Source organism: Acipenser ruthenus, chromosome 5, assembly GCF_902713425.1.
Source record: "Acipenser ruthenus chromosome 5, fAciRut3.2 maternal haplotype, whole genome shotgun sequence".
NCBI classification, from domain to species: domain Eukaryota; kingdom Metazoa; phylum Chordata; class Actinopteri; order Acipenseriformes; family Acipenseridae; genus Acipenser; species Acipenser ruthenus.
The window spans coordinates 6,802,412-6,821,165 of record NC_081193.1 but is presented as its reverse complement, the minus strand read 5'-3'; the positions used below and the strand labels follow the sequence as shown (position 1 = coordinate 6,821,165).

The 18,754-nt window shown below is 38.1% G+C and overlaps 1 protein-coding gene across 3 annotated transcripts in view; it reads right to left on the bottom strand.

Moving 5' to 3' along the window:
- LOC117403304 (tyrosine-protein kinase fyna) overlaps positions 1-18,267 on the bottom strand; it is a 69,319-nt gene extending 51,052 nt beyond the window's left edge. The window contains exon 1 of one of the 3 annotated variants that reach the window (XM_059023571.1): positions 18,030-18,267. The gene's annotated coding sequence lies outside the window, so the exon portion shown is untranslated. The remainder of the gene's footprint in view (positions 1-18,029) is intronic. The other 2 variants (XM_034005362.3, XM_059023574.1) reach the window with 2 other exon arrangements.
- Between the last annotated feature and the right edge of the window lie 487 nt (positions 18,268-18,754).

Here is an 18,754-nt window from a genome sequence, read left to right as displayed (position 1 = left end):
TTGAAAGCAAAATTCTCTTGGCAAAGTTCACTTGTACTCCCTCAGTCCAACTGGTCCCACTGAAATACAGGCAGAATTTTCCAAACATGGAAAAATCTACCTGCAGAATGCTGCTGCTTGTAGTACATTACTGATCAGCTACTCATATTATTATTATTATTATTATTAATTTCTTAGCAGACGCCCTTATCCAGGGCGACTTACAATTGTTACAAGATATCAATTATTTTTTTACATACAATTACCCATTTATACAGTTGGGTTTTTACTGGAGCAATCTAGGTAAAGTACCTTGCTCAAGGGTACAGCAGCAGTGTCCCCTACCAGGGACTGAACCCACAACCCTCCAATCAAGAGTCCAAAGCCCTAACCACTACTCCACACTGCTGCCCAGTCCTCATTTAAACAATAACGTTTTATTTGATGGTTTTAAAATCTTGTGGTAAACCTGCCATCTTAAAAAAGGACACATGCAAAATGAAAGCATATCAAAAGCCAGAAATATTTATATATGAAAACTTTTTTTAAAACCTTAGGGGGACTTTCATTGCATTATTAAAAAAAACAAAAAAAACAAAAAAAAAACACCCAACACCCATGTGATGTTGCCACTTCTTTTCTTTGACACAGGACAGCACCTAACCTGCAGCTGTAGAGCCTAAACCACACCAGCAGCTGCAGGAACACGTTGAGCTAGTCTCTCTCTTACACACACACACCAGAGGCTATGGTGCGTCACAGATGTTAAACACAAGACGAGTACAAAGCACTTCTGCTGTTGTTGCATGCAAATGTCAGGCCTGTCAAAGTTGTGGAAATAATATTGCCTTTGAAAACCAATCAGTTAATGTACACTCTTCTACATGCTAACCCTTTAAACACTATTGTGATGTGTGTATTGTTTCCATTTATTGTACTGAATCATACTGCACTGCTAGGAAAAACCCTGTTAATTAGAGGAACCCCATAGAGTTTATAACAAAATGTTCCATAATACCAATACAACTAGGCTACTATTACAACAACTTCTACCATCAATAACAAAACAATACTATTAGCCCCATACTGCAAGTCACAGGCAGAATTGTTAATATTGGTTGTCTCCCTCTTTCGTGTGTGAAATGTCTTTTAACAAAGAGGACTGCATTCAGAGCACTGCGATGTGTGGTGCAGACAGTCATGAAACACCGAGGCATTTTTGGAATAAATCAAGGTGTCAACAACACACATTTCCTTTGGCCTTCACCTTCAAATTGAAGCAGTTTATAGCAGTCGCTTGTACAGCAAGATTTCATTCCGATTTTATATTAGAAGCACAAGTAGTAAATAGACTCCACCCAAGTAAATTACAGAAAGCCACTACAGTACTTGGCAAACCTTTTCTTGGAAATGTAATGCGCTTGATCAGTGACAGCTCTGAGAATACTGGGCTTAACTAGAAAGCCTGTGAACTTCCCCCAATCAAGTGGGTATTTGAATTGCTCCTAATATTTTCCATGTAAAGGCTTCCTCACATACAATGACTATATGCTTTCCACTGTAGGTTTTCACGCACATCTGTTTTCTATAGCTAGTAATGTATATCCTGCAGGGCTGGCATAAAGTCACTTGGGGTACATCAACGCATGCTGTGGCACAGAGCAAACCACAAGGAGCACAACAAAAATAGCCATTTACACCAACCCTGCAAATCACCCCTCTACAGATACCATTACTTTGTTCCTTCACAATAAAACTGGACTATTTATTTCTTGCCATCATCAGTAGTCAGTAAAGATATCTTGAGACATTATTTTGTATTACTAAACTAATACAACAGGCCTTGCCTTTTGAGGCACTGCTCAAAGTCCACCTCCCTTATGTACCTAGTGGAGGGAGAAAGAGGTTTTGAATTCAGGCTGTTATCTGTAACAGTTTACTTCACATCAAATGAGCTGTAAATGTGGCAACTCTGGTTCCCCGGTCTACTTATATGAATGAACGGTAGTTGTTAAATTCAGTCAATATTCTTTTATCCTCCAATGCTGTGAATCAATGTTAATGCCCACCGATTGAAGGTCTCAGCTTTGTGTGTCAGGGTTTAATTGACAGAGCGAAAACAATCCCCCCCCACTCTCTACAGTAGTTGCAAAAGCTCTTTGAAACAGAAGTGTAATATGGTACACCCACACTTTCCATGCTCATAGTGGAATGATTCTGGTGTCGTCAAGATGGGTCTCATATGAAATAACATATGGTCCAAACCCTCTTTGTCAATAGAAGAAACATACTGTACCAGCATTTTAAAACCCACAGTACTTAACACAATGGATCTCCATAATAACTTGTTTTGTTCATCTGAGAAGCCTGAACTTCAACACATGGAAAGTATGTGTAACTTTGAAACAGAAAAAAAAGCTTCAATATAATAGTACACAACAGGCAGTTCTGTATATTCAGAGAGTCAACAGAAAAAGCAAATCCATATGACCTATAATCTACATCCATAACATAAATATCCAAGTGTGACATAACATTAAACAGTAAGTAAATACATAGAAATGGGCCTTCTGATAGCGTCACATTATGAAAATGCTAAAAATGTCCTTACCCAGTTCCGTCACAGTAAGATAACCTCTTCTCTATACAGTATATGTACTGTAACCGTGCTCAGCAAGTGTGACAAGTATTTCATGTAATGTACACATACATGGGTGCCAAGTTATAACTGATAGAAATCAGGGACACTTGTTCAGACCTAGTCAGCATGTACTACAATGCAGATCTGGTCTCCATGTTCTGTTTTAAATAATGCAGGGCTGTAAAATGTGACAGCTTGACAGCACTGGAAACAGAGTCCTCTCTGGTATGTACTGTAGAACACAGCAGCTTGAAGCTTAAACATCACAGTGTGGGTGCCAGGAGTAACGGTTTCTACAGATACAGGAAAAAGCATCCTGCTGCTGCTGGAACAGTGGTCTGGAAGAAACACTCTTATTTATTTATTTATTTATTTATTAAGAGACTTACAATTGTTACAAGATATCACATTATTTTTACATACAGTTACCCATTTATACAGTTGGGTTTTTACTGGAGCAATCTAGGTAAAGTACCTTGCTCAAGGGTACAGCAGCAGTATCCCCCACCTGGGATTGAACCCACGACCCCCCCGGTCAAGAGTCCAGAGCCCTAACCACTACTCCACACTGCTGCACTCTTGTAGTAAAGATAATATCACACTAGAAATTTCAATTGTTGAGCAGTTCACATTTTATAATAAGAATAAAGCACACAGGACTGCAATGTTTAAACTATCAAGACCTCCACCCTTTTTTTGTTGATTGACAGAGCTAGGAAATTAAAAGCAAAAGTAATAGTAATGTGGGCTTCTCCCCAAGATTCACACACAAGCCTGGGAACACCCTAAAGGTAGAGACCACCCAATCTTTAGATATCCTAGTGCTGATACAAGCCATCAGTGCAAGTACAGATAGAACAATAGAAAATATTGAAACTTTCATTTACTTTTAACATCTCATTGATGGCATATAGATTGTATTTGCTAAATTTGCGTAGATCAGCTCAAAAGAGCACTAAAACGCCAGCAAGGAATGAAGCCAAAAGACTAAACATCAGATCCTCAAAGTGCCAGACACAGGTTAAAGAGGTGTCACTCCGTCTTAATTCAATCAGAGCAGAGGAGGCAAGGTCAATGCAAACTCTGGAATGAAAAAGCCGACTGCTGTAGTGTCAACTGTGCTGCTTACACAACCACTTGCACCTGTTCAGATGTGTGAAGTGCTTTTCTACAAAAAGCACTGCTACAGTTACTGGGAATGGAAAATGACTAATTGAAGGCCCACATCTAGCATCTACAGGAAGTGTAGCCGACACCAGCGGTATTCTGCTTCCATCCTGTGCTGCTGACTGCAACATTTTTAAGTATACACTACCTGTACTGTAGATTTGCAATGCTCCTCCAGTCAACAGTGAAGCAGAGCATCAAAAGGTATCCTGTAGTGCAGTGTTTCCCAACCCTGTTCCTGGTGGCACACTGTGTCTGCTGGTTTTGGTTCCAACGCAGTGCTCAATTGCTTAATTGAACCCTTCATTGAACTAATAAAGTGATTAAATGGGCATTTTCCCATTGTTTTCAAGCTCTTTGTTTGTTGATACGGTTCAATTAAGCAATTGAGCGCTGCGTTGGAACGGAAACCAGCAGACACGGTGTGCCGCCAGGAACAGGGTTGGGAAACACTGCTGTAGTGTCAAAAGCCCATTTCACACTTGAGAGAAAACCTCCCAGAAGTTGGTACTGTAGTCGTCACCAGCTGTCCTGTTACTGGCTCCGGCCCAGATAAACATAAATCCCAGCTGCAGTGCAGGAATCACTCCTTACAAAAATTGCTTTGGTAGCAAAGTTTTATGCCATAGGACTAAACTCCTATTATCTACAGAAAATGAGCAATGCACTTCATTTAAGTCATGGAGTCTGCAAAATGAGTGCTCATGATGATGTGATGACAGGATGCAGGCTGCACGAAGTACTTATTTCTTCGCTTTTCACATTTCTGCGGGTTGTCAATGCACATAAATGGAAGGAAAGTTAAGCAACTGGGTTATATTTTTCAGGTTTCCAGTAAAACTAGAAGTGACACACAATAGGGTCTATTCAATTGCTCTAAACAGTTGGCAGATTTAAATGCTGTGCTAACATTGTTTAAATATTAAACCAGACCAAACCTGTTATTTTACTTACTATTAAAATACACAAGAGAGACTCAAACACGTGGTTAAAGATTTTCACAACGTTATCGTTCTTTAAAATGATTGCAGAATTAACTCCCCCCACCCCCCTCCTTCTGGACCTACGTTTATGTTACGTCTGTATCTGATTTTTGTATGGGAATTTGTCTTTGACTGAATCTGCAGAAGAACCAGAGTTAACATCATTAAAATTAAACCTATAATCTAGTCTCCCCGGTCAGGTATCTGTCACACTCCCAAGCTTGTCTAAACACGCCTTGCTATAGTCCAGCCTGCAAGCCTCACAGCCCATATTCAAACAGTTTCATTTAAGCTGGGTGGTACAATGTGTGTTCAGTGGAGTTCCAACAGGTAAGGGAAGCTCAATGTCTGGTAGAGACTCCAAATACGTGGGCAACATCTACAGTAGTGGACGGCTGTACCTTCAGAAACATTTCAAAATGAAGAAATGTATTACAAATGACCTGGAGGGTTCAACAGCAGAAATGCCAAAGGGAGTAGTGCAAATGTTACTGAAGCTAATAAAAGGAGTAAACAACATATTGAAACCCTTCTGGGCTACACCTTTTAAGTGACTTTAATATAAAAACACATAGTAGTAATGGCTCTACTGGCATCAAGACTTAAGGCGCCCCTGTTGTATTATGTAGGGCTCCTGACTTTCCAGTCTGGGGAATAGGAAATTCCTTTTCTCAAAAATGACTAATTCTGTTTTCCCCACTTTGTATCAACTTATTGATAATTAAACATGGCATTTGAACATAAATATAATACGGATAGTTAAATACATTAATAAATATTACCACCATTTTGATTTTATTAAAAGCCAAGATTTTCAATCAGACTCTTGTTGCTGTAATAGTAAGTAAAGCACCTCAAGACACTTACATGTCAATGTTTATAAACATCACTTGGCTTATTGCTGGCATTTATAAAAAAACAAAAACAAACAAACAAACAAAAAAACACACACACACAACAGGAAAATGATAATTCCAACAGTTCAGAAAACAAATGTCCAGCACGGTTGTGAGAATCATATTTACAGTCTTCCACTAACACTGTCTACAAATAAAGGTGTTTGGAAAATACCTGTTAAGCTTATTGCTGGCAACACATGATCGACACATTGCTACACAGGTTCACTTCTGCGTATCACCCGATTGTAATTTAAATAGCGCCTTTTTAATGTAAACGCATCATTAATCCTCCCAATTGCGTCTTTGCTAATTCTGCCTTATTGGCAAAATTTAACAAGAGGCGCGTCTCCAGACAGAATGTCTACGAAACAAATGGTGTGTAGTGTAGCGACTACATCCTTCACACAGTTGAGCGATCAATTTCCTTTAAGGAATGCATAGCTAGAAAAATAGCTTTGAGCTTCCCAAACCCTAAAGTAGGACAGGCAACTCGTCTTTGCCTTCCTCTTTCAAGTCATTGTGTATGCTGAAAATTTCAAAAGAAGGGTAGGTCAGGAAAATATAACTGGGGCCAATGATCCTTTGTTTTCACAGCGGTCCACTCCAATTTCTTGATTCTGAAGCAGGATTTCCTTCAGTGTTTAGCAAACTGCCTGTCAATGTCAACAGCTGCGAGTAGGAGGAGAACGCTGTGTTTCGAATATTCACAACTAGAAATGGGAGGTTTTGTGAACAAAAAGCACCCCAAGTAGCATACTCGAAGGTGCAGGTCATATCAGCTCTAGTGGCTTGGGAACAGGGCAGCAGTGTGGAGTAGTGGTTAGGGCTCTGGGCTCTTGACCAGAGGGTCATGGGTTAAATCCCAGGTGGGGGACATTGCTGCTGTACCCTTGAGCAAGGTACTTTACCTAGATTGCTCCAGGAAAAACCCAACTGTATAAATGGGTAATTGTATGTACAAATAATGCGATATCTTGTAACAATTGTAAGTCGCTCTGGATAAGGGTGTCTGCTAAGAAATAAATAATAATAGTAATAATAAAAAAATGTCTGAAGGTTAAAAACAGTGAGGCCGGTAAAAGGTTGCTTTCCACTGAGCACCACCTGTAATGGAATTGTATTGACAGGATCATAGAATACAGCTTGTAAAACAGTCTGAAAAGGACTGGTTTGTATCATGAATATGATCAAAAGGTTAAAAGCATGTGGCACTGCACGGACAATATGAAGCTGCCACCATACAGGGACCCTTAATTACAGCTGGTCTCCTCCTTATTCCTCCCATTAGTTTCAGGGCATCGACTATGTTACCATTCCACCATGCTCTTACAGTACTACTTTCCATTGCAGTTTATAATCTGACCGTCAGAAATCGAACGACTCAGGATATCCATGGAGCCAGTCGCCTCGTGCACTCATTCAGCGTATGGTGAATTTAGAGGTTCAATTCCATCACTGTCGTCAGCAGAAGCGTTTCTATTTTTTCCACCTGGCTGTCAGCCACTCTAAAATTTACTATCGGAATTCAAGTGCAAAGCATTTCCCTCTGCTAAACCCTGAGCAGTCAGTACAATACAGGATGTCTCCTTTTTATTTCTTTCCTTATACAAAGCTCTTGTTACATTACTGTCTAACAAACATGGAGAAGTATTGAGGAGCGTGATTTAGCAGGGGAACGTAGGGCAGGGCATGTGGCCGTCAACATAGCCTTTGAAGCGAGAGCATTTGTGTACAAACTTGATACTGCTGTAGTTAGAATAAAATATTAATTGCATTAAAGAACATGGCTGGATTGTCAAATGAACACATGGGCCTAGGCTTTCCCCTGGAGTCACCAGACAGCAGTCTGACTCTTCTTTGAGGAGGCACCAGTCCAAGTCTCAGCACACACAGCATTCAAAACCAACATTACATATTAAATGGAAGGAATACCAACGTAAGAAGAGCTAGAACTAGTTTATAAGAAGAGCTAGAACTAGTTTATAAGAAGAGCTAGAACTAGTTTATAAGAAGAGCTAGAACTAGTTTATGGAACTGCTGATACAACAATTAAAGTGCATTGACGTCCTATTGGTTGCCAGAATTGGACTTGGGATTGAACACATCTTCAGTTACTGTACTTGAATAGCTCACACCTAGTGTGGGGGTGATCATTTAAATAACAAGGGTCATATTCCGCTTCCTTGACTAGGTACTAAACTCAAAGAAACACATTTCTTACAATTCACTTTTTAGTTTTACCAAAATGTCCTGATTTAAAAATAAAAAAATACTTAACACAAAGAAACTCCCCTCTGAATAACGAGATCAGCTCAATCTAGAAGACACAATTTTCTGCCCATTTCTGTGCTGGTTTTGTTATATAAAAAAAATAATAAAAAAAGAGATTAACAATGGAAACTACTTCACTACAGGTCAATCAACGGGCCCACACCAGCAATCCTACTTTGCAATTAAGGTTCTGTACACTTCAAAAGGGACTGAGTCCATGTCAACAGTGCAGGTAGGAGGCATGGGTTTGAGCTTCAGTCACTCGCCCCTTACTGTTCTGCTGAGCTAATCTGGTTGAACTCTTCCTTATATCAAGCCTAAGCAGATGTGTATAGGAAACCCCACCAAATAAATTCTAACCAACGACTGTCCAAGCTGGAACCGCTCAATACTTTAGAGATTCCTGATTAATACAATAACTGGTTATTCCAGGCTGGTCACATGGTTTCATTCAATAACAGCAATGAAGCTTATATACAGCAGGGCTTGCAAATAGTGTTTGTTAACCAAAACAGGCCTTGACCATTTAAGACTGTTCTATAGTTTGATCATCCTGGTTTTATAATTTACTGTCAAGAATTGTTTTGTAAGACTATGCTATTGGCAATCTGGTCCACTTTGAAATTGTACCCTTAAAAGGCAGAGGTTATCAAGGTACAGTACTGGAATTACAATTTAGAAAAAAAAAACAGTAATACATGGTTCAAATAACACCTGGTTTATAAATAGAAAACAACATTAAGTAAAAGCCCTGTTTCAAGTAAGAAACAGACAAAACTAGTGCAAAATTTTACAATTGAGTGTTTAAGTTATGAAAGGACCAACTATCTTCAGTAATGATCTATCTATCTTCTGTGCTTTACAACCTTACCTATGCGTTACCATGTTTTCACTATGCTTTATTACACTTTGCTATGCAATGAAAATAGAAAAAATACTTCTAACCAGTTTCAAGAAGCATTGTTTATACAAACTAACACAGCGAATTACAAAACAATGAAAAAGATGCAACAGAGTAGCAAATAACCAAATGTCAAGAAACCGTATCAGAAGATTCAGTGGTTAATGAAAAGGGCTACACCTCATGAAATATTACAAAATTGTACAAACAGTACAGTAGACAAAGACAAAGGTCTTTGGGTTTAAAAGTTTCCTGGGTTCAGGCTTTATTTGAGGATTTCACACGAGCTCCCAGAACACCACAATCAATTTATCAGTATTTATTTGGAACATTAAAAAACAACTTCGGAACTAGTAATGGAGTGAATCAGTTGGCAGAAGCACCGAGAAGCACAGTAAACGCTAGAAACACTTTTCTTTGTGTATAACACAGAGAGCAGAACGAGAGTCGCTGCCTAGTCATCCATAACCGACTGAGTTTTAAAACCAGGGACACTGTCAGGAGGGCCAAGAAGAGCATCATCTATCTTGTAAAAGCACTTTGTGATGGTGGTCCACTATGAAAGGCGCTACATAAAATAAAGACTGATTGATCGTTCAGGACAGGGGTGAGACGTTGCTATTAAAACAGTCTTTAGGAAAAGAGCTTAGCTTTTGGGTTTTACAGAAAAAAGAAAAAGAAAGAAACAGATGTTTAAAAGTGGGAGTCTGCATAATCCACCCTGCATCACACCCAGCCAACCACACACACCCACACCAAAACCTTTTCAGAATGTGTCTCATGTTCACATCATTACACAAAGCTCTGGGTGCAGTGTCAGCATAGGAAGTAAGATCTAAAAATACACACCAACAAGGACAGAGTAATAATCTAATGTTTCCACCAAGGTCTGAACTGAAACAACTGTGGAGGGAACAGAACACCCAACACAGACTGAAGACCTGCAAACGCTGATCGCATGCTGCATGCTTAACAAGGCTGTCACCTCAGTTTTGACATCAGTATAAAGAATTGCACAGCATGCACATTTTAATATTTCATCAATTGAAAATAAATCTTGGTGTGTGTGTGTATGTGTGATTTTTTATTTATTTATTCATTTTTTTATTAGAATTGTCCGTGGTGGGAAATAAAACTTAAATGATGAAATGTTTATACTTTTGTTTACCATTAACTATCATAACATTTTCAATGAAAAAGTAGACTTAATTTAGTATATAATCTTCACATATTATGAATCTAAAATTGCTCTATTAAATGATAAAACCTGTACACCCTTAGCCACTGAGTACTGTGCATCTCATTATGAAACCCATCATTATCATTCCTTCCACTCTTCGGGTCTTGTCAGTATTTTCTCTTGGGATATTAAAGCCATACAGTAGTTTGTACACAGCACTGCTCCTGATAATGAAATTGACTTTATATGACTATCCAAATTTAAAATTAATCTTTGTTCTGCTTTCTCCAAAACATTTTTTTTGTTAAGAGCATCCATCGACATTTTAAATATATTGTTTTTGTAAAGAAACTTCAACTTGTGTTCCATGCCTGTATTGTGGAACATTATGCTAAATTATCAAAGCTATTAACTCCAATGCCATGAGCACATTTTTTTAGCACATTTTATTTTTCAGAAAGGAGAAACACAACCCAGAAAGTTACCAACCCAGAAATAAACAACTTAGACTTTTAATTCAGGGACTTGAATGCAGTATTAAGTGGTTTCTTATTTGTTTTGGACGTTTAAGCTGTGTTTTTTACCATTCAGAAAACAATTGCGCAAATGACAATTTGGAGTAAATAGCTCTGAGAATCTAGCCCATTTTACAGCTCAGAGTTCTTATGTTTTTCAGAGCAATCTCATGCAATCCACATACACTTTATATGCACAGGGAAGAATCAGTGGACAGGTACAACAGCTGCTGTAATCATTTATTTATAGAAATAGAAGTGGCACAAGAGTGGGATACGCTCATCAAATCCAGCTGTCATTTGACAAACACTGCATTAACTGAACATTTGTCAAGGATATGGTTAGATTATCCCCTTCCAAGTCTTGAGGTAAGGTTCACAGAGCTCCAGCCTGCATACAGTATGTATTTTCAAATTCAATGTGCACATGTATATTATATCTGGGCCTGTTAGCAGTACAAATTCAGCATGAAGCATGCATCTGAGATGATCTGCTGCACTATAAGCATTTCACACAAGCTACTTTCAATTCATTTTAAAACCTTTTTTTTATCCTTTTTGAAAACGTCTGACAGCTCTTTGTCGGTATGAACACAGCTTTGCACTTTATTAAGACACCTTTGTTGTTCTCCGACGCTGCACATTTACACATGCTTGTATTAATATTGCATGTGGGAGCTCAAGACTTCATGCCCTTTTCATTTAAGTAGCTGGCAAAACAATTCCATACATTTTAGCTGTTGTCATCTCACAAATGCAGTTTTTAATTATATCATTATAACCAATGAGATTCTACATACATGGGTCACTTGACTACTGAATATTGACTGATCCAGACCCAGTCAGTTCTAACTGACCTGTAATAGAATGCATACTGATGGAAGCACCCAAACATGACAACTCTATGATGAGAGTAAAACCTTCACAAGCGCGATATGGTTTGTTTGTATCTAGGTCCAGAAGATGAGTGTGCCAATAACTCAACAAGCAAAATTAAAAGAATCTCTAACACAGTCGTAACCAAAATGACAAAATACTAAACGCACCCTTTGTCTATATGCAATAAAAACGTTTTATTATTATTATATTATTATTTTTTTTTTTAATTAAGAGAACACTGGAATACAGTCATTCCAAATTAAATCATCACAACAGGGTTTCATTTTATTTTGTCGCCAGCTACGGAGTTGAAGGAGTCCATAGGGAAGTCAAAGCACATCAAATTGCAGGTCTCTTTGAACCATCTTTACTAGATAACGTGGTCACGCAGTTTCAGCCAAAAATGCAACCCATTTATTAATAACCGAGCTTCAGAGTTCATTCTGAGGATGCTCTTTCCAGAAGTTATATATCGAATATGAAGTACACATCTCAAAACGTATGTGTTAAGTGTGAAGGCAACTTCAAACATATAAGCACCACTTTGTGTGGACACTTAAGAAATTGTAGTGTACATTTCCTCCTGCATCCATGATCAAGCTTGCAAGCAAATCTTTTTTTGGTTATAGTCTGGTCATAAGAACATGCAAGACCTACAAAAGGAATGCTACTCAATCATTCTCCCATTACTCTTGGCCATGTTCAATAGCATGCACTCAGCTTACTAATTGACTCTGACAGCACCATTGATATCATGAATAATTACAGCACCATTGATATCATGAATAATTAATCTGATGACACTTTGTTTGCATCAGTCTGGTGTGATTTCTCTTTGAGACAATGCTGTATTACTATTTATTTACTACTACTATTTATTTCTTAGCAGACACCCTTATCCAGGGCGACTTACAATTGTTACAAGATATCACATTATTTTTACATACAGTTACCCATTTATACAGTTGGGTTTTTACTGGAGCAATCTAGGTAAAGTACAACAGCGGTGTCCCCTACCAGGTATTGAACCCATGACCCTCCGGTCAAGAGTCCAGAGCCCTAACCACTACTCCACACTGCTGCCCATCTTGTCTCTTGCTTTTTGTTTGTGCTGTATCTTGCATTATGCAAGGACAGACTCTTTGTAAATGAAGATCATGTACAAGTTTTTTTAAAAAGGGGGCAATCTGGCTAGGACTTTGAACACTCAATTTAAAAGGAGATTGGGTATTTTGGTTTTAAGTGCATAAGGTCATTCTGTGTCAAATCAACCAAAATCCAGGAAAATCACCGCCTCGACTTTCATTACAGGTCAGGTATGAAACCAGGCCAAATATTTAAGCTCAATGACTTGCTGAGATACAGCCCCTTTTGTGTGTGTGTTGGGGGGGGGGGGGGGGGGGTAGGGTAGTCATACTTGAAACACATCTCATTATGAAGTGATTTTGAAGATCTAAAAATGATATTTAGAATGCCAGCAGCCCTATGAATGCTTCTGTACAGATAGCCAGGTAGGTCTACTGTAGAATAAGTACCACTGCTTTAGTATTTCTGTGTTGCTGGGGCCTTAAAATGGAAAAATTGTCCAATTGACAAATTCCTGAGTGATTTTTAAGTGAATGTTCCTTCTAAAATGAGAAGACACATCACTTTCAAATTGCTTAGGTGTGCTCATAATTTAACTGACTGTATGCAGCTCTGCTATTGTCTACCTACTTTACTCTCTGATTTAATGACCCCGCAAAAAGGCTTCAGGATGAAAGTATTGAAAATGGCCCCATGTATGCAAGTGGTTTGTCATGGGGCTACAGAGGTACCGTTGACCTCTTATTTCTTCTTTGTTGCCATCTTTAAAAATGGATTCTTGCAAAGTTCTGAAACAAGCATTCATGGGTTATAGATGAGCGTTTGAAATAATTGACTTGATAAAAATCAGTCTCCATCTGTTTTTTCCAGTGGTACAGAAAAAGGTATTTCATGCAATTTTTGGATATCTAAATTACATGTACAACTGCGTGACAATGTTCTTGAAATCCGACCTAATTATATGGGCAGAATAGATTGTGACTTGCTGTTGACTGATTAAAGTATTTATATAGTGGTGATGCCCCTCCTGGAAAGAGAATTATTAAACTGTGAAGGAGACAGATTACCAAATCAATTATTTCACCACAAGTCCTCCAAACGCTCATCTACAACCCATGAATGTTTGTTTCAGAACTTTACAAGAATCAATTTTTAACGGTGGCCTGTCATTGACAGAATGTCTGGTTATACCATCTCGAAAGGTTTGAAATTGCTGGCTGTGAGCACCCAAGATGGCGAGCCACAGTACGCTGCCCTAGTCCAGCCTCCAACATGCCGATCACACAAAGGCGCTGCTCTCTTGACAGACATGGCATATTGTTTTTTTTTCTGTGATTTTCTTTATTGCTTTTATTCAAGCTTACAATTCAACAGCTGAAATCACTCCATATCCAGTGTCCAATCAACTGTCTCTCTAATTAGGTGATTAAGTGCATATGCTTCAGTCATAGTCACTCAAGCATGTCATGGTAAAGGATGAATGACTGAGTGATTAAAAAATAACCAAAAACATTTTGTCAATGTCCATCACTTATATACCTTATTTTTTATTGAAAATAAATGTGTTCTAATAGTGATACGTTTATTTTGTTGCTCGGTATACAATATAACCTAAAACATAAATGCGTGTTGTTCATATTTGTACATTTATTAGTGTGAAGGAGACAGATTACCAAGTCAATTATTTTACCACAAGTCCTTCAAATCCTCTATAAGCCCACCAAAGGTCGGTTTGTTAACGCGTGTCCCACAAGGGGTGTCAGCCCTTCAAAGATGGGGCCATTTTCGATACTTTCATCCTGAAGCCTTTTATGTGGGGTCATTAAATCAGACAGTAAAGTAGGTAGATGGGAAAAGAGCTGTACACACGAAGTCAGTTAAATTATGAGCACACCTAAGCAATTTGAAAGTGATATCTCTTCTACTTTAGAAGGAACGTGCACTTAAAAATCACACCAGAATTGGACAATTTTTCCATTTTAAGGCCCCCAGCAACTCAGAAATACTAAAACGGTGGTACATATTCTACAGAAGACATACCTGGCTATCTGTACAGAAGCATTCACAGGGCTACTGGCATTCTAAATATCATTTTTAGATCTTCAAAATCACTCCAACATGAGACGCGTTTCAACGATGATTACCCCCCCCCCCCCGCCAATGCAGTCCAATACTGTATTCTTAACATGATGCTAAAGAAAGACAAGCTTTAACAAGTTAAAGACACAGGAGAATAGCCATCAATTTAAAACTGTGCAAGAAAAAACAAACATGTTACTGCAATTTGAGGTTAACTTCAGATGGGAGTCTCAATTTATTTATTTTTTTTTGTGGTGGCTATTGCCGACAGCTTTTAAAATACAGTGAATTTAGTTTGAGTTAGAAAAAGAAACAGTACATTTTAAAGAATGATCATATAAATAGCTCCAGCATTAAAATACCACATCCTTGAGAGACAGCATACAGCTTCAGAGTTAGTAACTTCAAAGCCACGCAAGAGAATTACTTACTTAATCGTGGTGCGGTGCAACACCCTTAGCAAAAGAGAATTCAGTATTTGAAGGAATATTTTATATACTGCATACGTGTGTAGAATAGAGGTTATGGCCGTGTTGACGGTAATCATGGTTAAACAACGGACCATCATTTACCTGAAAACCCCTTCTGCTTCTAAATTAATCCTGTTTTAATGTCAATATGAAATCTGCTAATCAGGGGAAACTACTAAACCACAAAAAGCAAAGCCTACACTACCTTCCCATATGCCACTTGGGTTTAACTTGAAAGTAACAGGAAACCAGAATCATTCATTTAATTTAGCAGCATATTGAGATAAAAAAAAAAATGTTTGCTGGGACTCTGTCAGCCCTAGTTTGGACTGAGGGCTGACTGAGCTCAATACCTCCAACTCACACTGACAGGGGAAGTTACCTAATCAGAGTCCAATGTGAATCATGCAAAAGGAGACTTTTAAATCTTCGACCCGCGGGGGGAAAAAAAAAATGTAGGCTGAACAGCTGAGAATATATTGTGCTGTTGGAGAAATATTGGCAGTTGGTGTACTAATTTAGAAGTAGCAATTATACATGAACTCCTGACCTTCAAATATCAAAAAGTAAAAACAAAACTTCACTAAAAACCCTCAGAATGATTGCAAACACTAGAAAATTAAATTTTCATCTATTACGAAGAAACCGGTGAACATTAAAAATAAAAAGAGCACAGTTACACCCGGGAAATAGGAAATACCCCTGATCATGTAAAACTTAAACAACCACACATTTACTGAAATTGAATAGAAATACCAGTTACTGAGATTTAGAAAGATTTCTCACCCACACACACCACTGAGACACACTCTGTCAGTTGACATACAAAAACAATAAAACCCAGCTGGGGCTGCTTTCCTATATTTGTTTTAGGTCCCAGCCAATACCATGCCAGAAACGTGTTTGGTTTCTTTTCTTAGGACCGGCCCCAGCTGTCAGCTCATACCTGTTTTAAAGCATTCCGTTTATTCAACCAACAGCCTTCAATTTTACAACAAGATTGAATCTGTTTACATATCAGGGGGACCACTGCCCAGACAAATACTGTATATAAAACATGTTTAATCCCTGCAACAACAACAGTTTGATAAGCTATGTACTACTGTATAGGAGACGAGACATATTTTACGATTAATTTACTTAATTTGATAACATGAAAAATCAATGTGTTGCCGTTTCCTTGTAGTTTACAGCCAGCTGCTGCCAATACTTGCAGAATGAGGCTAACGAAATTACATTTTCAAGTCTGGTTTAAGTTAAGGAAGCAAAACCATATCTTAAATAGGGGTGTGGTCTCCTTTCATTTTTTTTTTTTAAACAAACATTTTCAATAAACTGAGCAACTGACCCAGTGCTGCATTTGCACAATGGTCTTCAGAAATCTAAAAATAAAACTTCAAATAAATAATTATTTTTATTAGTGCAGACCCCTACAGATTTTACAGTTATGTTATGCAAAAGTAAATGCCTGTGGTTCTAGCTCATACATGGGTTCCCACATGTGCTTATAAGGGAACCACCTCCTTAAAACCATAAAAAATAAATAAATAAATAAATAAATAAAATACCCAAAAAAATGTCTAAGTGTACAGGGCACTAACATTTAAAACATAAAAAACACACCTTTGGAAATCACTTATTTAAAGTAAAAAACTGTCAGAAAAAAAACACATACTGAGGATGTGTTTTGACAAACCCAAAGCAAAAGTTCCCTTTTGAATTGATGCGTTTCATTTGACCCAAATATTTAAAAAACAGAGAAATCCCACAAATCCAGCCCGATTCATGACGTCAGGCTTTGCGCAGTCCGTGAGAACACCAACATAAACAGGAAGTGATGCGGTGGAAAGGTTTTATGGCTGTAAAGCAAGGATTATGATTATGATTTTATTTATATATATATATATATATATATATATATATATATATAATCCTTGCTGTAAGCAACGATGTTGGGGATCTGGAGGGTGTAGGGCTCCATACATCTCAACTGACCTTTATTAAAAGGAGAGCTCTTTTTAAAATCCAAATTCGTGTTCATCCCACCTAAAGACCCCCTATTGCTGCAAGGGTTAACAGAAGCATGCTTATTTGGCACATAGTAATGTAGTGACAGAGAGATTTTAAGGAAGTGAAAGTTTTTGTCTTGGAAAGTAAACAAACTGAACGGTCAACAAGGGCTTTAGTTTAGAGTTAACGATTGTAGTAAAACAATGTAATTGTATTTTAGTAGGCATAACTATTATACATACCAGATAACATACATTCAACAGTGTAGGCCATTCATTAAAACAACATATCTTAGTTGCAAGCAAAGTTATGGTTAACTGGCGATTTCAAAATACCTTGGAGTCCAATTTGAATCAAATGTAACAACAAGCGGTGGTAATAAATACCATGGTAATATATTAACAATGTTGCGGCATGCGTTTCTTTGTAACATAAGGGTAAACTGAAACATCACAACACAATTGTTACAAGTAATTAAAATAAACAATGTCTCATAGAATTCATGTGTGAGACGCAGAAACAATCCATTGATTGGGCAAGTCGTGCAGTACAGCCAGGATACCACTGCCCAGGCAGAGTTGGAAAAATACAAGTTGCTGCCTTAGCATTTGCAGACACAGCACATTAATTTAATTAACTTGTATCACAAATACTGCACTTCAATTCGACCTTGTCTGAGTAAAAGTACACAGACTCCCATTCATATACAGCCTAACGGCAATGCACAATGCACGACTACAATACAAGGTCTAACGTTTTGAAGCACATCAACACACACTGTAGGACTATGTTTATTTATTTATTTTCGATTGTCAAACCAAAGCATTCCGATGTATATAAAATAACTATTGCTCATCCGTAATTAGTTTTTGTTCCATCAAAACAAACAAATACATTTTCCCACTGTAAATAAATCATCTTGGTAATTATGTATGCTAGTTTCCCTAAAATACAAATAAAGCGTCTTACCTGACGTGCGGAAGGTCAGTTCATTCCCCTATCCCGTGTATGCCTCTCTAAAAGCAACTTCTTTCTTTAATGTATATATTTTTTAATTAAATATATATATACACACGATAAGCTCAGATGATGTTAAAAAATTACATTCCCACTGATTATTCTTCTCTGTCGCTGTGCTGAACAGATGATGGCGCAGCTGCAGCAAATTCACAATGAACTAACGGGACCAACCCAGTGATAGACAACGCCTGCAACCAATTGAAGGGTGAAGACAACTCTCACAAGCCAATCGTCTTCCATTACTAGAAACGGGGGTGGAAGATTGATTAGTAAATAGGTTAGGTGGCGTCTCCACTCCGGCGACCCAGGTTGATATTAATATTATTAGTGGCAGGAGTTGCTTTGTGGATGTGCGCAGAGCTCTGTGTAATCCATATTGAAAGTCTGTGATAGCAAAAAGAGGTTGGCGTGAATGCGTAAGCGAGATGTTGTTGCAGTGTTTTGTGAAAGAAGAATACAAATGTGCATTCTGCCTGTGCCCTGTTTTTAATAGAATAATATAACATGTAATATTATTTTCTGTGTTGTAGTTTGCTACACAACAAGATGGGACAAACACACCTGTGGCACGTCCATCTGTCTAGTGCTAGACTTGCTTGGCAACACAACATCAATTTCCCATTCACATCTGTGTTGACAGAGGGCGACTACTCCCAGGCCACAGCAAGGATCTA